The 24,468-nt window shown below is 40.9% G+C and overlaps 1 protein-coding gene across 10 annotated transcripts in view; it reads left to right on the top strand.

The window, feature by feature from the left end:
- Positions 1 to 24,468, top strand: part of AMBRA1 (autophagy and beclin 1 regulator 1) — a 181,631-nt gene that overhangs the window by 97,381 nt on the left and 59,782 nt on the right. The gene's annotated exons all lie outside the window — the stretch shown is intronic.

Below are 24,468 nucleotides of genomic sequence, written 5' to 3'. Positions count from 1 at the left end.
TTGGTTTGTCCTAAGCCGATCTCACTGCAGCTATATGCGCCATGCAAAAGGGACCCAGCTTCACTCCTGTTGGCTTGAGCTATGGGACTGTATTCTTGGGGTATGCCTGCCTGGCAATAAACTCACGATCTTTATTTTTGTGGCTTATGGCTGGTGAAGCACAAGCCAAAAGCATTTTCTCCTAAGCAGAGAATTTAACTGGTCTGTCCAAGGAACAGACAGAAAGGTGGACAGAATGTAGAAGGTCAAAGTTCCCAGTGGGAACAGGGTACTGTTGAGAAAGGCGAGGTGTACGTTACGCACGTGAGGAAAGTATATCCTTTGTTTTCATAAATAAATCTGGCTAGAAAGGTAAATTTTCTCTAGAATCTGCCATATTACCAATGGCTCCTTTTGGTAATGCCTGCTAGTTTTTCAACAGCAAGATTCCACAGCAGTCTTTTATTTTGAGAGAGAGAGAGAGAGAGAGAGAGAGAGAAAGAAGGGGGGGGGGAGGGGTAAGAGAGAGGGAGAGAGAAAATCTGAGGAAGGCTCCATGCTCAGTGGGGAGCCCTACATGGGGTGTGGTTGCATGACCATGAAAGCATGACCTAAGCTGATGAAATCAAGGGTCAGGGAGGTTCAACCAGTTGAGCCACCTAGGTGCCTTTGTGATTCAACTGAGCCACCCAGACACCCCTAACAACAATCTTTTTATTACAGTTTCCCTTGGACTAGTAACATAAAGGAATGACATGGAAATACAGTCACTCCGCCAATTAGAGTGAAGTTTTACGTGGGCATATAGCTCAGAGACTGTGCTAGTTCATTAACAGCACTTAAAATTATCCAACATTACCCTGCATGCTGAACTGGCAAAAGGGGTTGTGGAAAGAAAGAACATGGTAAGTCAAGCTTAGATTTGACCATGAGCTGATGTTAGATCACATTTGCAAATGTAATGGCCGTGGAATATGGTGCTTCAAATGTGCTTTAAGACATACAAACAAATCCAAGGGCACTTACTATATGTCAAGTACTATTCTAAGCACTTCTTACATGTTCACTTAATCTTCACAACATTCTAGTGTGTCCTGTTACTACTCATTTTTGCAGATGAGGAAACTGAGGCATAGAGAGATTAAGTAATTGGCCCAAGACCACAGCTAGTACTTGACAGAGTGGGAAGTGGGACTCAGGCAGTCTCGCTTTAGATTGGGACTTTTCAAATAGAATCATCATGGGGTATGGGAGACTCCTTGTTGGTAGAAAAACAGACTGAAATTTAAACTCTGGCTTTACTTTAAGAGAACAAAAATAATTTGTTCGGCTCCCAAGACTACTACTGGGGAGGGGGCTACGAATTCTGTTATATTCTTGTTGCAGCTCCTTTCCCCTACAAAGGGGGCCCTGTAGAATTACATTCCCAAACAATGAATCCTGAAGAGGTAATTACACTGTTGCCATCCCATTGGGAAGAAGGCTGGGGCGGTGATTACATTCCAAAACAAAGCTGTTCGGGTATAATTGCACTGTGCTGCTCTTATCAGTCTGGGGAAGGCAGGCCTCTGGTCTCCATCCTCATTTGTTTTTGAGATGAAATCCGAATAGCATTCAATTAATAGTCAAGACCCAGGCGCAGGGAAGTCAGCCAAAAGAGCAAAGAGGACATTAACTTGCTATTGGCATTTTCCTTCTACTTAAGTTTTGCAGACCTTTAAGTATCAGCAACTTTGAGGGAGAGCCCATTTGAGAAAATGTATTTGCTGCTAATGAAGGGTTAGAGACCCCTGCTTAGAGGCTGTGCCCCGAAGCCCTCATTGGCCTTTATGTAGAGGAGAGATGGTTGGGTAGCAGTGAAATTTCCCTCTTCCATCAACAGCTTTTGCTCTATCAAAAGATGGCCCTGGGATGCCTGGGTAGCTCAGTCAGTGAGGCATCCATCTCTTAATTTCACCTTAGGTCATGATCTAACTCCTCGTGAGATCGAGCCCCTCATTGGGCTCTGCACTGACAGTGCTGAACTTGCTTGGGATTCTCTCTCCTTCTCTCTCTGCCCCTCCCCCATCTGTCTCACACATTCTCTCTCAAGTAAATAAACTTAAAAAAAAAGATGCCCCCCCCCTTCCTTCAAATCTTTCTCTAAGGCTTCTAGCGTATATGTTTTTTTTTTATGTATGTGGCTTCTGGTCATGGATCAGAAAGCTTCTCTATGGTTCTATTGAGATAATAAGGCTGACTCTTGTTACATTTCAGCAATAATCTCTAGATCTGGACTGGAAGAAGAAGCAACACTAATTTAATTATCTTGTGTTATGATTCAGAGAGCAGAAAACTGCTGGTGGCCTCTTAGACATGCTTGTTGAACTAGAGCAGAGAAGGGGAAAAGATGGATGTTATCAGGTTGTGCGTTGCACAGACCCCTCTGAAGTGGTGTAGCCTTGGGGCACCTGCCTGGCTCAGTTGGTAGAGCATGCAACTCTTGATTTTGGGCTTGATCTCAAATGTGAGTTTGAGCCCGACATTGGGTGTAGAGATTACTAAAATTAAAATCTTCAAAAAAAAAAAAAAGAGTGGGGTAGCCTTGGCCATTGCATCAGTTAGCTCTTCCTGCCTCACAAACCACCCCAGACTTTACTTGCTTAAAACAGCATTTCTTCTTCTCGCAACTCTGTGGGTTCGATGTGTAGTTTATCTGGTCTGGGCCAACTTGGCTACCGTCTGTGGTCAGTTGATGGCTTGGCTGGGTATGCATAGTCTTGGTGTATAGGCAGAATAATGGCTTGCCAAAAATCTCTACATCGTCATTCCTGGAGCCTGTGAATATGTTACTTTCTGTGGCAAAAGGAACTATGCAAATCTGATTGAAGTTACAGATTTTGAGGTGGGGAGAGGAATTATCTGTATGGACCCATTCTAATCACAGGAGCCCTTAAAAGTGGAAGAGAAAAGCAGGATAGTCAAAGACATTGCAGTGATAGAAGGTGAGAGTGGCCCCAGCTAACAATGACAAGGAAACAGGGACCTCAATCCTACCATTGCAAGGAGCTGAATTCTGCCAGCAACCCAAATGAATAAGGAAGAAAATCCTCCCTTAGAGCCTCCAGAAAGGAACACAGCCCTGCCAGCACCTTGATTTTTAGCCCCATAGGACCCATTGCGGATTTCTGACCTGCAGAACTGAAAGCTAGTAAATCTATGTAAAGCCACTAAGTTTGTGGTAATTTCTAATGGTAGCCATAGAAAACTAACATACAGATGACTTCATGGACATATCTGGCAGTTGGCAGGCTGGTTAGCCTCAGTTGAGATGATTTATCTCTTTTCTGTTCACCAGTAAGCTAATTCCTGCTTCTTCATTGTAGCATCTCAGGATTCCAAAGACAGACAACAGAAGTCAGGCCTCGGTGCACAGGCCCTTTTCTGGTCTCTGGTTATGTCACTTTTATTGTTCTTCCAAAGCAAGCCATGTGGCTTAAGCCTGGAGTCAGAGAGGACGCTCTTCAATGGTGTAAATACAGGGAGGGCTCATTAAGGGCAATTACTGTGACTTTGTACCACAACTAAGTAGATTTTTGAGATCTGTGGTAGCCTGGTAGCTGACTCTAAACTAGTTGCTTCTTTAAGTGTCCTTACATATACTTGAAAGTTTCAGCATACCAAAAGATACAGATGTACAGATTTGGAACTTCAGAGAAACATCTTGGCTGAGATCAGTATTTGGATTGTTCTGAGAGACATGAATTTAGAAATGACATCCAGATAGGAAACTGGATCCTGGTTTTCTAGACATAATGTTTCAGAGAAACTACCTTATCTTTTCTCTTTTCTTGGGTGTTTCTGGGATATATTTTTCTGTGCTAGAGGGTGAAAAGATGTTCAGAAGAGCTCTGTGGGTGGTTGGGCCCCTTGGGGCCACGTGTATTTCTGTGTAGGAGTAAGACTGGCAGAATTAACAGTACGAGCACTTACTAAATTGGCTGTCAGTGAACCTGTACCTGTGGCATCATTTATAATCCACAGCTCCTCTAACAGGAGCAACTTGGAAGAAAAGTTCCTGAAAACTGAGGCAAGGCATCTTTGTGTGCCCAGTCACTGTGGCACACTGTGCTTTCTTACACCAGCAGTTGGGAGAGACTAGAATTGAGTTCCTCTCAAACACAGGACTTAGCTTTCTTTTGACCTGATTGATGGGGCTGAGAAACACAGACACACACACACACGCACACGCACACACACTGATTTTATGGGCTCCAAATGTGAATGCGTGGATTGGACCTCAGGCACATAGAGACAAATTTCATGCTCACCAGTGATTCTTTTAGGACTTCCTTGATGTTCTTTCAGAACCATCTCAATGGCCGGTAGGATGTACACTCTGCTGCTTGTGAGCCCTGGATTTTGTGGTGGGCAATTTTATTCAAAATAGGGCAGCCTATGAACAAGAGAGGTGTGTACTTATCATTGGAAATTTCAGTTGGCTTTTATGAGATCATCATCATCCAGCTTATTAAACATCTCTTCACGGGGCACCTGGGTGGCTCAGTCGATTGAACGTCTAACTCTAGATTTTGGCTCAGGTCATGATCCCAGGATCATGGGATCGAGCCCTGTGTTGGGCTCCATGTGCGTGGAGCCTGCTTGAGATTCTCCCCCCCCCCCCCGCCCCACCTTTCTCCCCCACTCCTGCTCTGTGTCTCTAAAAAAACAAAAAAAGCTCGTTGCCCTGCCTCAAAGCTTAGCCAAATTTATGAAATGACCATGAAGCAGAAAGGGAGTTGCTGCCACTATTTGAAATGTGTGTGTGTGTGACCATGTTTGCTGCTGGAAAGTGAAGAGAAGTGACATGCTCAGCTGAGCCTGGGAAGGGAGGAATGCAGATTCCATTCCTAAGAGGAGGTGGCGCCGCGGTGCGCCTTGGAAAGGAAGAACAGCACTAAGAATGGAAATGTACGGACTGTGCAAAGAGCTTATCTCCTCTTGCCTGCTAAGAGGCCCCGAGTATGTGGTGATGAGATCCCACCACTGTCCTTCCTTTTTCTGCCTTTGCTCTTTGGGTCCCCTTCTCCTCCTACCTTTACCTTTATCTGTGATGGGTCACAGAATATGAACTTGATTTTCTTTAAGGCAAAATGACTACAGCTAACATAAGAGGTATTTGAGAGCTTATAAAAGCCACAGAGTGTTTCTTGGTCTAACTATTTTCATTGATTCTTCTGAAGTGAGGTGACGGGGGAAAAGTGGTAAAATGCTCCATTGCTTATTAGGTAAACTAATTAAAACTGAAAATATCAGTGCAAAGCTGAAATAAGTTTTTTCAAACACCCAGTTTCTCCACCCTCCTGTTCTAGGTGAGGAGACTACAGAGATAGCTTAGGAACACCTGCTCTGAAGAAGTTTCCAGCTATTCTAACCTATGTCTTAACCTCAGAAGAATTTTAAGGTCTTATTAGGGATATCCGAAGCAGGCAGCACCAAGGGTTACCTTGGGAATCTTTAGATACTTTTCTACCACTACTATCCAACCCAAGCCACCCCTAAAATATGTCATCTAAGTGAAAACAGTGAGCTTGCTTTGATGGCAGTTTCCAGACCTCACCTGTCCCCACCTGACCCATTAAACTACTGTCCTTAGGACTCCATTATAGAATTTCTCAGGCTGCCACTTGGTGGAAGTAAGAGAGAAATTAGAGATTATAGTGGTGAAAGAAAGGCTGACTGGCTGTTCATTCCCCTTAACTTCATGTCCCTTTCTACTATTAGTTCCAGGTACTCTGTGTTTTAAGCTTGGTTAGCACAGACTTATTGGTCTTTGTTTTCAGGCACCAGGTAGAGTTGTCTACCTTTTCCTTCATGTTAATTAGTGTCTCTCCCAAGTGGGAAAGGGGCTTTTTTCAGAAAAGCTAATGCAGTTCTGAAGAGAGAGAGAGATTGTGCTCTTTTCTGACACCCGAAGAAAAGCCATTAGAGTTTAGCAATCCTGGAAAAAATAATCTTGGTATTTTGCGATATCCTTTATTTTAAGATGCCTGCTTTCAGAGCGCCTGGCTGGCTAAGTCAGTAGAGCATGTGACTCTTGATCTTGGGGTCGTGAGTTCAAGCCCCACATTGGGCATAGAGCTTACTTTAAAAAGAAAAAAGGTTGGGGGTGCCTGGGTGGCTGAGTTGGTTAAGCAGCTGGCTCTTGGTTTCAACTCAGGTCGTGATCTCACGGTTTGTGGGTTTGAGCCCTGCATTGGGCTCCATGCTGATGGTGCAGAGCCTGCTTGGAGTTCTCTCTCCCTCTCTCTGCCTCTAAACAAACAAACAAACAAAAAGATGCCTGCTTTCTTTGCCCTCCTTATTCTGAATGTCACAGCCTCCCATTGCACCTCCATCCAGATCTGAGACCTTAGAGTAAAAGTGAAAAGTATATGGCAAGAAATTATGGGATTCTTAATTGTATTGTATTGTATTGTATTGTATTGTATTGTATTGTATTGTATTGTATTGTATTTTATCATTTCATTTCAAGTGTATTTATTTTGAGAGAGAGAGAGAGTGTGCACGTGTGCATGTGAGCAGGCACACAAGCAGGGGAAAGGGCAGGGAGAAAGAGAGAGGGAGAATCCCAAGCAGGCTCCATGACCTGAGCCAAAGTCAGATGCTTAATTGAGCCACCCAGGCGCCCATTATGGGATTCTTATATCAAGAGATAAGCAATGTTGGTCACAATTTGACTATTTTACATTTTACAATTTATGTGACTCATAACTTGTGTAGGGAGTATAACTGAAACAAACTATCAAACTGGGAATGGCCTAAGGAGCCCTGTCTCTGAAGGAAAATGTGCGGGAGTGCTTGGGTGGCTCAGTTGGTTTAGCTTCCAACTCTTGATTTTGGCTCAGGTCATGATCGTGGCTCAGGTCATGATCTCACAGTTCTGTGGGTTTGAGCCTAGCATCAGGTTCTGCAGTGACAGCTTGGAGCCTGCTTGGGTTTCTCTCTCTCCCTCCCTCTCTCTCTCTACCCCTCCCCTGCTCATGCACACACACTCTCAATATAAATAAATAACCTCTAAAAATAATAAAGGCCAATGTGAGACTTTTTAATCTTGAAGATTTTAATTGTGACAAATTGAATTATCCTCAGAGCTCCTCTCATGTCTTCCCTTGTCTTTCCTTCATTTGTGTTTGTGTTTGTGTCTTTCCTTCATTTGTGTTTGTGATGGCAGGGGCTTTTTTTGTAAGATTAATAAACTCAATCAAAGAATACTATAAAACGAGTACAGGTGAAATTGAGATTCAGCCTACCTCCCAGAGAAATGGATGCCTCTCTGTTCCTTCTTCAACCTAGGACCTGGGTGTTAAAACTGTTGATTATTTCACTTATGATTTTCTTTGGCTTGGTATTCTTAAATGTTGAACATTGGGAAATATCAAGGAGTCACCCATACTGCTTTGTTTTGAGAAACCAAAAGTTTGAATTCTCTTAATCATGATTAATCTTTTGAATCCCAGATTATACCTAGCATTGGGCCCTGGAGGCTGCCTGCCACTTAGGTTGACTAGGGTTTAAAGTTAATTGGGTTACTATTCCACTCTCAGGAGGATCTAATATACTTTATTTATTTATTTTACTGCTGTTGATAAGAGGTGTTTTTCCATTTAAAGATGTATTCAGGGTGGCTCAGTCGGTTAGGCAGCTGACTTCAGCTCAGGTCATTATCTCATGGTTTGTGAGTTCAATCCCCATGTCAGGCTCTACACTGACAGCTCAGAGCCTGGAGCCTGCTTCAGATTCTGTGTCTCCCTTTCTCTGCCCTCCCCCACTTGCACTCTCTTTCTCTTTCTCTCTCTCTCAAAAATAAATAAACATTAAAAAAAAAAAAAGTAAAGGGGTACCTGGGTGGCTCAGTTGGTTGAGCGTCCAACTTTGGCTCGGGTCATGATCTCACAGTTTGTGAGTTCGAGCCCTGTGTTGAGCTCTGTGCTGACAGCTCAGAGCCTGGAACCTGCTTCAGGTTCTGTGTCTCCCTCTGTCTGCCTCTCCCTGGCTCACACTCTGTCTGTCTGTCTCTTTCTAAAATAAATAAACCTTAAAAAAAAAAAAAAAAAGTAAAGATGTATTCAGTCCATCCCCACTCATTTTCTCCACTCTTCTCCAGGTTCTCAGATTGAGCCTATGAGAACATAGTGTGATCCCTCCTCCTGTTACAGATCTATGGACCATCTCAAGCTGAGTTTTTAAATTTCCATTTCTCAACTATATACTTACTGTATGTCTGCTCTTTTGACTTTTTTTTAAATAATTTTTTTAACTGTTTGTTTATTTATTTTGAGATACAGAGAGAGAAGCCCAAGCAGGCTTTTCACTGTCAGATCAAGAGTCAGATGCTTAACTGACTGAGCCACCCAAGCTCTTCTGCTCTTCTGAATTTCTTGACTTTTCCTTCCCCCTCCTTCATCTTTCTGGCTCTAAAGACCATGTCCAGGATCTCCTTAGATAAAGGTAGATGGGGATAAGGTATCCTCAGTGAACCAGTATTGTGTTTCTCTCCTTGAGCCTTAGTCTTGTCTGCTAGCCATAGGGAAGAATCTAAAATGCGTACTAATGCTTTGTAGGTTCCTCCTCCCTCTGTCCAACAGACAGTATAGCTCCAATAGGTCAAAGGGTAGAATTTGAGATAGAAATTAGACTTTCTTTTTGTATTGAGAAGTATATGAATGGATCTTTTCTGTTCATATTTATCATATACCACAGAACAATTACTCGTTTATTCTCTTATTCGTTGGAAACTATTTTACCTCAGTTCTAGTATTTACTATCTTCATTATGAAATTAATCATCAGGAAAAAATACCAAAACTGACTGATTTTACTACTCCATCTGTTGCTGTTCAAATGGATCATATAGTCTTGTTTTCAAGTTTGTAGGTACTAAATTCAGTGGAATATCGTTTAAACTTCTGTGTGCTAAGTCCTATGCTAAGTGCTGGGAAATATTTAAGAATCCTTCCAGGTTCTGGGAATGCAAGCTGGTGCAGTCACTCTGGAACACAGTATGGAGGTTCCTCAAAAAAACTAAAAATAGAACTACTCTATGACCCAGCAATTGCACTACTAGGCATTTATCCATGGGATACAGGGGTGCTGTTTCAAAGGGACACATGCACCCCCATGTTTATAGCAGCACTATCAAAAATAGCCAAAGTATGGAAAGAGCCCAAATGTCCATTGATGGATGAATGGATAAAGAAGATGTGGGGTGTGTGTGTATGTATGTATGTATACATATATGTATACATATGTATACGTGTATACACACACACACACACAATGGAGTATTACTTGGCAATCAAAAAGAATGAAATCTTGCCATTTGCAACCATGTGGATGGAACTGGAGGGTATTGTGCTAAGTGAAATTAGTCAGAGAAAGACAAAAATCATATGACTTCACTCATATGAGGACTTTAAGAGACAGAACAGATGAACATAAGGGAAGGGAAATAAAAATAATATAAAAACAGGGAGGGGGACAAAACAGAAGAGACTCATAAATCTGGAGAACAAACTGAGGGTTGCTGGAGGGGTTGTGAGAAGGGGGATGGGCTAAATGGGTAAGGGGCACTAAGGAATCTACTCTTGAAATCATTGTTGTACTATGTGCTAACTAATTTGGATGTAAGTTTAAAAAAATTAAAAATTAAATTAAAAATGTATACTTTATAATTACTATCAAAACTTCCAAGAAAATTAACCTGGTCCACTTAATGATGCATGTAATTTTGCACTTGCTGTTCCCTCTGCCTGGAACACTCTTCCCTTTAGTTCTCTACACTACTGATTCTCAGGCTTCACACTCACCTCTTCAGAGAAGCCTTTCCTAACCATCCCCCTTCAATCCCTCTATAAATGTTATTATCTTGTTTGTTTTCTTCAAAGTCATTACCACAATTTGTAGTTATCCAGTAACTATTTACTCTTTATCATTTGTGTGCTTCTTTCCAGAAGAATGGACTAAAACCTTGTCTGTCTTATTGTCACATCCCCAACTCTACTGAGCGTCATTCAATAAATATTTTTCAATGAAAAAAAAAAGCCTTCCAGGTTCAATTATTTTTTTTTACCTTTCCGTACTTTGAATCACTGTTATTAACTCTGTATCCAGAAGTACTAGATTTTATATGATTCCTACCCCTGATTGTTACATCACTGTATTTCCCCCACAAGTAACAGGAAAATAATTAACTTTGTTCTGTTACAAAGCTTTACCCAAAAGATGTCAATAGAACATTTATTCTATAAGAGAAATGTGTTACAGAAATGCAAGCTATCAGTTCTCTAATTTTCCTTGTGTCTCTTAACCACACCTGAAGTTCCTACCACTCAAACCAGACTTCGGTAGTCTCCTTTTCCTCAACAAGCTCTTTTGGAGAGGTATAGTGACCTTCCAGCTTTGGCTTCCATAGATGAAATCAGTTGTCTCTTCGTGGCTCACAGGGGCTGTCATTCTGATGTGATACAGGTTGATACAGTCCTTAATGAGTGCCTTTGGCACTGCTTGTCAATTGATTGTTTCCCTGTGATGTTGCATTGAAGTTTTAATTAACCACTAAATTTGAGTTGACTTCTTAGTTGACAGCTTTGCTTTCCTGAAGGCAGGCTGTTGCATAGCCTAGCATACTGGCATGCTGCTGAGTTTAGATCAGCGTGTACAACGCACTTTTGCTTTAAAAAAAATTTGTTGGGGCGCCTGGGTGGCGCAGTCGGTTAAGCGTCCGACTTCAGCCAGGTCGCGATCTCTCAGTCCATGAGTTCGAGCCCCGCGTCAGGCTCTGGGCTGACGGCTCGGAGCCTGGATCCTGTTTCCGATTCTGTGTCTCCCTCTCTCTCTGCCCCTCCCCCGTTCATGCTCTGTCTCTCTCTGTCCCAAAAAAAAAAAAAAAAAAAAAGTTGATTTAGGGGATGAGGAAATCACACATGTGTTCTAGAGTAGGATACAAGTTGGTGGGAGGGGGTAAGAGGCTGGTGCCAAAGGAAGAGCTTGTGTTTTCCAGAGCATGGGAGAAGTTAGCCTGGTGAGTAGGTGAACAAACGGTCAGGGCTTGGGAGAATAGTCTCTTCACTGACACAGAACCAGAGTCCACTAGATGGGCACCCTGAGGCATTGTCTTATTGTAATAGTGACTGCATTTTTATTATTGCTGACTTCAGTGTTGTGTTGTCTTTTAATCCCGTCAAATATACTGCCTCAAAATATAGTACCCAAATGTATGTTGCGGACACAGAAAGACTTGGGAACTACTGATGTTGTGTGTTAGAAGCTGAACTAGAAAGTTGACAGCCTGGCTGTTGTCATTCTGGCTCCTTTAATAATTCACTATATAATTTTAGTGAGTCATTTAGTCTCTTTGTCCACTTGACAGGAGAGGATGTGGTGCTCACTGTCATGTTCCTTCCAGGGATTGAGTAGGAAGAAATGGCAAAGCACTCTGACTTTCTTTGGAAAAGATGTTATCTGAAGTCAAAATGGATAAAAGTAGATACATGCCTTAGCACCCAGGTTATTTGCAGTACGTGAACTACTTGAGACACATTGGGACTGCCAACTTTAGATGTTCCAGTGACAGGAACACCTCAATGCTAAGAGGTGGGCTCAGGTGGCTGAAAAGGATCCATCCCAGCTTAATAAAAGGAGTCACTAAAGGGCATCTGTGCTAGGCACCCTTGGGACATAAAATAAATATGTCTTGAACAATATAGAGGTGGGTAGTCACAGCCACAATAAGGAGGGAGGTGGGACCTGTCCAGGGTTTGTGCATCATCTTCTCATAGGCTGAATGTAGTCCATGAAATGTCCTATCCCTGGTTCATTATTATTTTGTTCTCTTTTCCAAGAATCTATTGTCAGCCGAAGATCTGAGGCCACTCACGACTGCTTTATAAAAGTTACTGTGGTTGTGAAATGGAACCTCAAATACTGAAATAGAAAGTTATTCCTTAACCCCTTTGGGAGATTAAAAATACCAATATAATCTTAAGGAAATATCTGCTAAAGTAAACTTTTATAACTGAATTTATTACTAGCTTGGGGAGAGGTCAGCTTAATAATAAGGGCAGCTGAATTTAAATTTCCTCTCACCTCTTACTAACTGGGTGACCTTGGGAGAGTTGTTTAACTTATCTGAGCTTCAGTTTCCTCATTGTAAAAGAGGGATTTCAATAAGGCCTTTCAGCAACTACCCTAAATTGCCAATCCGCCACACCTTGCATTTTCCATTTCTCTTCCCTGTTTTCTAGTTCTCTGTGGTACCTGACATAATTCAGCATGCCATGTGGTCAACTCATTTCTGTTCTGTTTCTCCTCCTCCCAGAATGTAATTTCCATGAAGGCAGGAATTTTTGTCTGTTTTGTTGATGGTCTGACATGAAGTAGGCACTCAATAAATATTTGTCTAGTGAATAACCACACTTCCTTTAAGGTAATTATGAAAATTTAATGAGAATCTTTTATTGAGTGAGAATTTACTATGACATTTGGCACATGATAAGCATCTAGAAAATGGTAGCAATTAATGAAGTTTTCCTCAGAAGATACTATAGGTTGTACTTGTATAACTGATTATTGTAAAGGTATTTTGCTATATATTTTGGAAGAACAAGCATAAATCACAGTGATCAGTTACATCAGAATACAAAGTATGGATGTTAGATGGCTATAACTTTAAAAAATGAAATCTGTGTTGCTGTGTCTCACTCCTAGATTTATTTTACTATCAAGATAACTTACCTTCGCATTGTGCTTAGGGTGTACAGTGCATTTTCAATATTTTCCCTGTATTCTCATATTTGCATACATATCTTCTCTCTCCTGCTAGATGATTAGTTCCCTCAAGTCAGGAACCTTGTCTTTTTCATATTTTGAGTCTCATTGCTTCTGCCACAGCCTGTTTCGCTGTATATAACTCAAGGGTTACATTCCTAAAACATTCATAGTAATAAAAAAAAAATGCTGTCATGAAAATGGTGGTTTCATTGTGGGAAGGAAGGGTTGGGAGCTAGAGAGTTTAACATACAATAAAAACTTTTACCTGGGGTACTTAAAATTGCAGTATGTTACAGCTGTGTGTATAGACGTACAAAGCCTAAACCAATTGAATTGAACATTCGATTACATCTTCCTTTTCCTTCAGAGTGATATATGGGCCTTCGTGTTTTTTATAACTGCTAGCACACACTGCTTACTGCACATTCTTCTCACCACTGTTCTTACAGTTCACATACCCACAGAAGGCAGCACTGTTTTTCAGCCAACATTCCTTCGTTCAACACGTGTCTGAGGACTTCCTATGTATTTCGCACTATTCTGTGCCCTGAGAGTGTAACATTCATGTTTTTCTAAGTCAACTGAATGTTCAAGGTTTGGGTTCCCTAATTAATTGATGCAGTGTAGGTTGTAAAACTTTGCAGTTTGGTTAAGTTCCTATATATTGGTATCACTCAGTGCATACTATTAAGTTAATTAAAAGCTCACAAAACCTTTTCTTTATTCCTTACTAAAGTGATTTTACAGCTGATTCAAATTCTTGGGACAGATATTTGAAGAATATATAGTTAGGCTGAGTGTTCTAAGCGGTTTTTTTTTTAAGATTTCCTCTTTACTCTGGTTCTGTTGACGTGCTCTCCACTGATCTATAAGAATGTGGATGATCTCTTACCTTTTTTATTCCTTCACAGTGATTTAGCTCCTCAGTTAGCGACTTTCCTAGTCCCCATCATTCTCTTTAATTTCTCTCTTTTTAAAAAAAAAAAAAAAAAAATTTTTTTTTAAGTTTATTTATTTTGACAGAGACAGAGTGCGAGCATGAGCTGGGGAGGGGCAGAGAGAGAGAGGGAGACATAGAATCAGAAGCAGGCTCCAGGCTCCGAGCTGTCGGCACAGAGCCTGACGCGGGGCTCGAACTCACAAACTGTGAGATCATGACCTGGGCTGAAGTTGGACGCTTAACCGACTGAGCCACCCAGGCGCCCCAATTTCTCTCTTTTTTTATTAACTTAGATACAATTCACATGTAAAATTAACCCTTTCCAAATGTACACTTCAGTGGTTTTTAGTATATTCACAGAGTTGTGCAACCATCCCCACTGTTTAATTCCAGAATATTTTTATCACACCACAAAGAAACCCCATACCCGTTAGCAGTGGCTTCTTATTCCTCTCTTCTTACCCAGTTCCTGGCAGCTACTTCTGTCTCTTTTGTTTTTGCCTCTGCCGGACATTTCACATAGATGGAATCACACAGTATGTGGCCTTTTGTATGTGGCTTCTTTCGCTTAACATAATGTTTTCAGTGTTAATCCATGTTGTAGCATATGTTAGTACTTCATTTCTTTTTGTGGCTGAATAATATTCCATTGTATGGATATACCACGTTTTATTTACCCATCTATCAGTTGATGGACATTTGAGCAGTTTCCACTCTTTGACTTGTTATGAATAATGTTGCTGTGAATGTTGATGTACAAGTTTTTGTGTGGACATGTTTTCAGTTCTCTTGGGTATATACCTAGGAGTGGAATTGCTGGTTCATTTGGTAATTTTGTGTTTAACTTTTTAAAACACTATCCTCTTGGCGTGCCTGGGTGACTCAGTCGGTTACGCGTCCGACTTCAGCCCAGGTCATGATCGCACAGTTTGTGAGTTCGAGCCCCACGTCGGGCTCTGTGCTGACAGCTCAGAGCCTGGAGCCTGCTTCGGATTCTGTGTGTCCCTCTCTCTCCATGCCCCTCCCCCACTCACACCCTGTCTTTCTCTGTCTGTCAGAAATGAATAAATGTTTAAAAAGAACAAAAAACTGTCCTCTCTTAAACAGTGTTCACTTGCCTTTGAAAGCTTTCCTCTCCCAGCTTCCCTTTCCTCCCGACCACCAGCTCCACTCCAGCTTTCCTATTTGCTTTTGTCTGCAGTTTTCTGAATTGTCACTTTAATGAAAATAACAGACATTTTAAGGAATTCTTTTCACTTGTGATGGCCCGCAGTCATCTTCTATTTAATGTGTCAAAAACCAAACTTTCTTTTTTATAGTGTTCTCCCCTCCTTGTTTTGCTAAGGCCGCCAACATTCTTCTCGACCCCAGGTGCTAGTATCCTTTTATGGATACTTACTTCTCTCCAGCTCTACCATATTCTGTTTCCTGCCGTGTTCAGGTGGTTCATCTCTGACAGAATCTCTCATTGTTCTTGCCTTTCTTGTGTCGCTGTTCTAGGCCCGATTCTGGCTACTGTCATACCATTGCAGTTTCCATTAACTGGTGGCGCTCTGTTTATTGTCATCCCACCTCTGAAATACTTGCCAGAGTACTCTTCATAAAATGTGACCAGAGACTTTTGGTGAACATGAAGGAGTGAACACCTGTGTTTATCTCCATCCTGTCTCTCCCAAAACCCCTCTAAAATGACAGCAAAGGAATTAGACAAAAATATGTGCACATTGTATAAAGAGAATGAGAAAAGGAGGGAAATGAGCAGAGAGTGACAACAGGAGCATTTCTCCAGCGGAAGAAACAAAACTGTATGTGAGAGGAAATACAAGTTTACTAGACTGCTCTGTATGCTGTGGATATTTATATAGTTGTAATACTGTAAATAATTAACATTATTTAACCTAAAAATGTGTTATAGCTATTTTGGAAGGATGGGGGAGGAAAGAGGGTGGGAGAAATCATCTCCTATCATCGGGAGCCAGAAGATAATAGCCGAAATTGAAAATTTAGTGACAGTAGAAATATGACAGTTAATTATCAGAAGAAAAACAGCTAAAAGATCTGAAAAGTAATTGCTTCTAGAGAGCAGAAATCAGGGGAGAAGATGGGGCAAAAGGCTGCTATTTGACTTATTAGTCTTGTAATACTCTTTAACTGTTAAAATTATGTGTATGTAGTGCTTTGATAAAAATTAAAATTTAAAATCTACCCACTTTGTAATTCCCTTCCTCAAAAATTTCAAAGGATTTCTGTTTCCTGCTGCACAGATGACAAGTTCCTTGTCTTTTTTTCAGCCTTTTATATTCTTCGTATGAGCCTTTGCTTCCACTGAACTGATCATAGCCCTTGAATTCTGAACTGCTTGAGCAGTAGCCTCTTTCTACCCTGAACCCTTCTCCTTCCTCTCCTAATTTCCAAATCCTATTGCTTCTTCCTTTAAGCTAATTTCCACACTAAGTTTTCCAGGTCTCCCCTCCCCAAGCTCAGTAACCCCTCCTAAATGGCTGTGGCTTTAGTTGTCAGAACCACTCATTAGACACTTCCATTGTCTTTTCTTGTTTGTGAGGTTTTTGACGTAAGTCTTATCTCCCCAACTGGATTATAGGCTCCAACCAAGCAAGAAAGGACGTCTTATTACCATTTTATATACATTGTCCACAGTGCTAGGTTTGATAGATATCTGTTTAATATTCAGTACTCACTTAGCCATCAAAAAGCTTTCTGTTTTGAGATCACTATTCTTTATTCTGGGCACGTCTCAAGACTCTGTACTTCGGTCTAAAAAATCCATCTTTGTCAGCCTTAGTGAGGTTGAAGGCCAAGACTTTATCTCTTTGCTGGTGATATTGTCGTTGATGGGTGCAGTGTGCTAGTCATTTTATAGAACGTAACATAGACAGTCTCTAATCTCCCAAACCCTGTGGATGCTTAAGCATTTCAAAAGTTTTCTATTATTTGAGAGAAATGCTAATTTAGCATTACCATCACCACATCAGGGATTTATGAACCTTCTCCCTTTATACTCCCTTGCCTTATGATCCCCTGCACTGCAAAGAGCCAAGAAAAACAGAAAATAAACACAAAGACCTCTGCAATTTCCACTGTTTTTCTTGCCACTCTAAGAATAACCACCTGGCTTTACATGTGCCCTAGAAAGGCTTCATCGGTGATGTGTCCTCTACCTCTAACTAGAGCCCCAGTGTGATCTGAAGCATCTAAGTCACTAGTTCGTAATCTTTTAGAGGACAGTGAACTCTGAGAATGTGTGTTAAGAACTTGGACCCTCCTCTCAGAATACAAGGTATATACGTAGCTGTATTAAAGTGTACCCAGGATTTTGGTTTTATTTAGGAATGATAAGGCCAGCAGATGAGACAATGCCATTTAAAAAAGGTGGTTTGTTACTTAAAATTCCCAGAGTAAAGGGACACACCATACTCTGTAGGGCCACATGGGGAAATATTACGGTCAGTCAGGAGGCAGAGGAGGTGAGGGGAAGGCCTGAGCCAGAGCACCTCTTGGGGTTTTCAGAAGGGATTAGTGAGGCAGGATAGGTGTGCAGAGTAAGTTTAGCATTAGGTAGCCTGAATAATTTTGTTAGGCTCTGGGCTGTGAGGTGATCCCTGGTTGTCCGTACCTGGCGCTGGGGTGATTTAGGACAGAGGAAATACTGGTTTGCTGTGTGATAGTTGGATAAAGAAAGTGGTTATTGGTATGGGCTCCCTTAGTTGATTTGCATGCTTGCAGGCAAGTTGTTTGTTATCTCCAGGAATGATTTGGCCCAGGGAGGGCCTCAGTATGCAAGGCAACCAAGATGTCAGAGCGCAGTTAAATGTAGAAAACAGAATACACAGTTAATAGAACATTGCACACACACGATTTTATTTGCTACGTTAGTTAGTGCCTTTTTGACCTCCTGAAGCCCATCTGCAGACCCCAGGTTTAAACCCCACCTTGGGCTCTGGGGGCTCCTTGCCTTCGAATACAGTATTTGGGTTTACGTTTCCTTGTCACAAGAAGGTTTGTAGTTAATTATCTATTAAACCAACAGAATGTAGCAACTGCTCAATTTTTTATGGTAAAGCTTTTCTTTCTGCTTTCTTTTGACTTTCATACCAGGAGTTTATTTGTGGATATTTTGTGCCAAGAGGGATAAGCCTGCACTCCTAATTGCTGCATCAAGTCTGTGCTCACAGGGCGTCCTGATGACATTTTAAATACATGGAAATTTTTGAATGCATGAAAACATCTAGTGCTGATTCTCTGCTGCATTTTTGCTCTGGCACCTGCTCCTCTCTTCTTGGAATTTATCTCATTGCCTAATTCTGTACATTGTCTCCAAACCTTTCATTAAGCATTGTTGGAAATTTTGCTTTTTAACCTCAGCATCCCCGCTTATCTTTTGAACAAAAACAGAACCATCTCTGACTACTAGGCATTTCCTCGAGTGAAAAGCTCCCCATCTTGCCTTTTCTGACTTTTCAGAGCATGAAATGGCTATGCTAATCCTGTTGGCCTTAAGGCAAGAGCCTTGCAGAGTCAGACAAAGGGGGACCGCCTGCTCCCAGCTTGGATCTTTCAGAGGCCAGAGGCAGAAACTTTTTAACATTATACCAACTTGAAGTAAAAAATCTGCCTACCCTTGCTTTGTTTTGGCTGCAATTATGAAAGAAGTAAATTCTTGGAGTGTTTCCTCTGGATGTAACCATCAGTTTCTTAGTGCCCTGAGGACTGTATTGTATACGTTTCCGGAGGTTGGGTGCTTTTCTCAAGTTTTAGCAATCAAACAAAAGGGGTTTTAGGAATTCTGGAAGTGTCCTTCTGCTGGTTGAGTGGATATTTCTCAAAGCCAAAGGTGCTTTGGCTCCAAGTCATCAAATTGAGTTGCAACTTTGTGCTTTGTGCAAGGTGCTTTGTAGGACACAAGGACTGAGTGGTACTTAAATCTCTCAGAGGGATTTAAGATAGCCCTTACTCATTAAGGGGCTAACAATTAGTAGTGAGAGTCACACATGTTCAAGTAACCATTTGTGTCTGTATTTAATACGGAGTTACTATATACCTTCTGTGGCAGAGCAGTCCAGAGTTGATGGGGGTGGAGGTGGGGCAGGGAAAATGGGAGACGGCCATTGAGGAGGGCACTTGTTGAGATGAGCACTGGGTGTTGTATGTAAGTGATGAATCGTGGGAATCTACTCCAGAAGCCAAGACTATACTGTATATACTGTATGTTAGGTAACTTGACAATAAGTTATTTTTAAAAAAAAGTGTACACTTACCATTATGAGCGCTGAATAATGTATAGGACTGAATCATTGTATTGTACACTAGAAACTAATACAACACTGAATGTTAATTTTTCTTTAAAAAAATAATTAAAAATAAATTAAAAAAAAAAAGACCTTCATCTAAAAGTGAGAAAATTGAGGGCTTCTGGGTGACTCAGTCAGTTAAGTGTCTGATTTTAGCTCAGGTCATGATCTCGCGGTTTGTGGGTTCAAATCTACAGCTTGGAGCTGTGCTGACAGCTCAGAGCCTGGAGCCTGCTTCGTATTCTGTGTCTCCCTCTCTCTCTCCCCCTCCCCAGCTCACACTCTGTCCCTCTCTCTCAAAAATAAACATTTTTTTAAAAATTTAAAAAATAAATAAAAGTGAGGAAATTGTATATGTCCTTCCTTCCAAAAGAATCCATTTACAATGTACTATGGGGATTCAGGTTCAGGGAAAGTTTTGAGTGGGAACAGAAAAGATTTCGAGTTGGATCTCTGGTGGACCGATTTTATACCTATCCTCAAATGGAATGAATAATGGCAGAGAGTCCTGGGAGATGAGCAGAAGGAATATGTCAGAATAAAAGAGATAAAATGCTATGGGGCTTCCATAGAGTTGATAATACCAGGTTAGTGAACTCAGAAAAGACTTCCCGGAAAAAGGGATTAAGAGAGTCCTTGAGCAGGGCTATGGGATCAGGGAATTTTAGTAAACATTTATTAGTGGAGAGAGGAAGGAATCTACATAGTAGGAACAATGTGAACAAAAGTATAAAAGTGGGGATATATTCAAAACCTATTTCTGGGGCTCCTGGGTGGCTCAGTTGGTTAAGTGTCTGACTGTGGCTTAGGTCATGATCTTGTGGTCGGTGAGCTTGAGCCCCGCTTTCGGCTCTGTGCTGACAGCTCAGAGCTTGGACCCTGCTTTGGATTCTGTGTCTCCCCCTCTCTCTGCCTCTCTCTCTCTCTCTCTCTCTCAAAAATAAAATAAAAATAAACATTTGGAAAAAACATTTTTCCAAAATGATATGAATAACAAGCAATGGGAGATAGGCACAGAAAGGTTACAGACAGATCATTGAGGGCTTTGAGTTACAGACCAAGGAATCTTGCTCATTTTAGGCCATGAGGAGCCATTAAAACTTTTTGAGTAGATGAGCAACACAGTCAAAATTCTGTGTTTAAAAATAATCAGTCTGGCATTGAAAGATGGATTGGAGCAAGAAGAGTAGAGGGGGAAGATAGATGATTTTGTAAGGGACAAGGGCCCATGGCTTAAAGTTAACTGCAAAATTATTTCGTGATGTTAACTCCTACCCCAAGGGGCTTATACAGAAGTTGGCAGCTTCTTACGCATCCTTTATGATGACCAGCAGCACAGTCTTGAAAAGGTGTGTGCTCCACCATGCTCACTGGCTTGCAGGCATTCCTGAAGTGTTAGGGCTGGCCCAGTATTTTCTGAGAAATGCGTATAAGCAGTTTTGGCAGAAAAGACAAGACTAAAATTTCCTGTCTTAACCTCCTTCTGCTTTCCCTTGTGAAGTACCTCATTTTAAAAGAATTTTGCCACAGGCCTCTTTCTGAAATGTATCTAACCTGGCATTAATGGGGCGCCTGGGTGGCGCAGTCGGTTAAGCGTCCGACTTCAGCCAGGTCACGATCTCGCGGTCCGTGAGTTCGAGCCCCGCGTCAGGCTCTGGGCCGATGGCTCGGAGCCTGGAGCCTGTTTCCGATTCTGTGTCTCCCTCTCTCTCTGACCCTCCCCCGTTCATGCTCTGTCTCTCTCTGTCCCAAAAATAAATAAAAAACGTTGAAAAAAAAAATTTAAAAGTAGGCCTTTCTTGGCTTCGAGGTAAGATGTTAGAAGGCATCAGGATGGCATCTAAGAGAAAAGCTTGGGGCTGGGCATCTGTTTGTATGTTTCATTGATGCAGACAGACAGTTTCTGTTATGCACCCCGGAAGCCCGTGGCCTTAGAGTCTCTGCTTTTACAAAGTTTGTGTGACTATCTGCCATTCATAGCTGCCTGCTGGATTGTTTCACCAGTGCAGTAGCTCGGGCTTTACGTGGTGTAAACATGATTCATCAAGACTCAGGACATGTTTCTGTGGGCAAAATCTCTTATGTCAGGAATTCCAAGTAAACGAAATGTGGCCATCTCTGCTGCCCACCTTTGGAATTTTATAGAACTTCACGTCCCAAATGATTTCATTTTAGCCAATTACTGCCTCTCCCATACCTTGTTGGGCAAGGATTAAGATTGTGGGAAAGCATGTAAAGGTCTTTCTTTTGTGTCCCCAGGTGCTTGCTTGTTTGTTTACTTCCTCCTTTCCTACCCTCTTTCTCCCTCCCTTCAGTAGTAAGACATTTTAACAATGCAAAAAAGCATAATGCATATATACAGGCACATATGTATGTAACCAGCCTTTGTCCTCCCACAACTGAAATTCAAGAGTTACCAGTTAGCCCTGTTTGCCTCAATTTTTAAAAATAAAATCATTGAGGATAAAGTTGAAGTTACCTTTTTTTGACTTCCTTAAGTCTATTTCCTGCTCTACATAGAGGCAGATCTTATCTTGAATTTGGTTTATGTAATTGCAGTCCATCTTTTAGAACTTAATAATAGGAAATAATTGTTTTGTGTTTTAAAAGTTGTATTTCTACAAATGGCATCATATCACATGTATCTGTATTTTACAACTTTTAAAATTCAGTATTCTGGTTTTATTGTCCGCATTGACACGTTTTGATTGATTTGTCCATTTTAATTGTTACATAGTATACTAATATTCACTTACACACATTTTATTATCTATTTCCTTACTGATGAACATTAAATTTTCTAGATTTTTACTGTCACAGCACGTCTCAAATTTTTTGACGTATCTCCTTGTGTATATGTATGGCATTTTCTCAAAGATATTTACCCAGAGATGGAATTGTACTGGCTCCTTGTTAGTCCATAGCACAGATTATTTGGCTAACCAAGGCATAACTTCTTAGATGTTGAAGAGTGTCTCAGGGCACCATTCTGACTGGCACTCAGTGAAAATGGAAAACTTGAAGTTTGTGTATTTTATTGCATACCCAGGACCAAGAGTTTTTCTCAAGTCTTCAACTCATTAGCTTCATGGAGCAAATAAATGCATATATTAAATATAAGGGATATTAAATAGTAAAATGTATAACCTTTTAATAGATCATTATAAAGGTGACTCATCACTCTTCCTGCCCATTTATTTATTTATTATTTTTAAATTTAAATCCAAGTTAGTTAACATATAGTATAATAATGATTTCAGGAATAGAATTTAGTGATGCATCACTTCCGTATAAACACCCAGTGCTCATCCCACCAAGTGCTTATTCAACAAGCTCATCCCCTCAATGCCCATCATCCATTTAGCCCATCCCCCCCCCACAGCAACCCACCAGCAACCCTCAGTTTGTTCTCTGTATTTAAGAGTCTCTTACCGTGTGTGTGTGTCTCTCTCTCTCTTTCTCTGTTTTTATATTATTTTTGTTTCCCTTCCCCTCTGTTCATCTGTTTTGTTTCTTAAATTCCACACAAGTGAAATCATACGATATTTGTTTTTCTCTTATTTCACTTAGCATAATACACTCTAGTTCCATCCATGTTGTTGCAAATGGCAGGATTTCATTCTTTTTGATTGCTGAGTAATGTTCCAGTGTGTGGGTGGGGGGTGGGGGGTTGGGTGTGTGGGTGTGTGGTGTGCACACCCCACACATTCTTTATCCATTCATCAATCAGCGGACATCTGGACTCTTTCCATACTTTGGCTGTTGTTGATAGTGCTGCTATAAACATTGGGGTGCATGTGCCGTTTCAAATCAGCATTTTTATATCCTTTGGACGAATACCTAGTGCAATTGCTGGGTCATAGGATAATTCTATTTTTAATTTTTTAAGGAACCTCCATATTGTCTTCCAGAGTGGCTGCACCAGTTTGCATTCCCACCAGCAGTGCAAAAGTGTTCCCCTTTCTCCATCTTTCTGCCCTTTTAAAATTCATAAAGTAATACAGACTCATTGTAAATAATTCAGATACTATGAAAATATGCACTGTAAAAAGTTTAAATGTCTCCTCACCATCTTATTCCTGGTTGGTTTGGAACGTATCTTTCCAAATTTTTTTATATGCATAATCAAATACACACGTCTATTTACTCACCTGTATAGTTTTTTCCATTTTGATTTTTAAGAGAGATGAGATTGTACAGAATAATAGACCAAGGACATTTTTCTGTGTCAGTATGTGCAGATTCTTTTTAATGGCTGTACGGTGTTTCACAGTGTGATTGACCACAGTCTAATTGTTCTCTTTTTGATGGATGTTTAGGTTTATTTACAATTAAAAAGAAGCTTTTTTTTTTTTTGCAAGCTCTTTTTGTAGTTGCTTAGTCCCATTCCTGGATGTATATAATGGACTGCAAATTCCCTTCACATATGAGTTGGTTCTTTATAATTCAGCCTGTCCCCATAGTAGATAAAAGCAGTAAAGACTGTCTAGGACATGTTTTCTCACTTGCAGAAAGAACAGTTTATATGTCTGGCAATGACATTCCTTGCAGTTCCCATCGGTGTTCCTCCCCCTTGTATATTTCATGGTTTCTATATGAATGGCAGTACTTTTAAGTCCCAAGTCCCATGATTGTGCAATATTAAAAATGTGAGTAAAAAGCTGACCCACCCTTCTGCCATCTTAAAAAAGAAGGAAATCTACAGTACCTACTGAAAATTGATGGCTAAGTGTACACAGAGATATAAACACTTGAAATCAGAGCAAACTTTATGTACTTATAATCACAACACAATGTTTTGCATTATGAAAATGGCTAATATCATGTGGGCAGAGATTTCCGTCTAATTCAGAAAAGGTTTCAGGAAGAGATAAGATTTTATCGAGGTTTACAGACTAGAAAGGCTAATCTGGATTGTTATTTAGCTTCTAGGTACATCCTTTTAGCTGTGTCTCAATGCGGGGCTCATTAATAATGCTTTTCCACTTTGTGTCTGGTATTAATGTCTGAACAGTGGATTTTAATTAGAAACGGTTTCAAATTCACGATCTTTATGGGACAAATGTTGATCTCCTAGGATCCCACAGCATATGCATGGCTCTGGGGACTTAAGCTTCTGAGCAGTTTGTGGTTTGCAGCAGACCCAGTCACCACTCCCTCTCCCACTTATTTTTGCTCCAGACTTTCCACTAGTTGGTGCCTGCACTTTAAAACAAAGGTCTGGAATCTTTTTCCATTTCAGGATATAGAAGGAAATAGCCTGGCTGGGCCAGTAGAGCAGAGTGTCTTTTCAAATGTCTTTCTTTTTTTAACATTTATTTAAGTAATCTTTACACCCAGTGTGGGGCTCGAACTCATGACCCCGAGATCAAGAGTTGCATGCTCCTCCAACTGAGCCAGCCAGGCGTCCCTGGAATGTCTTAAAGGATCT

Source organism: Neofelis nebulosa, chromosome 10 (genome assembly GCF_028018385.1).
Source record: "Neofelis nebulosa isolate mNeoNeb1 chromosome 10, mNeoNeb1.pri, whole genome shotgun sequence".
Taxonomy (NCBI): Eukaryota; Metazoa; Chordata; class Mammalia; order Carnivora; family Felidae; genus Neofelis; species Neofelis nebulosa.
The sequence above is the reverse complement of the archived record's forward strand: the minus strand, read 5'-3'. Positions and strand labels throughout refer to the sequence as shown.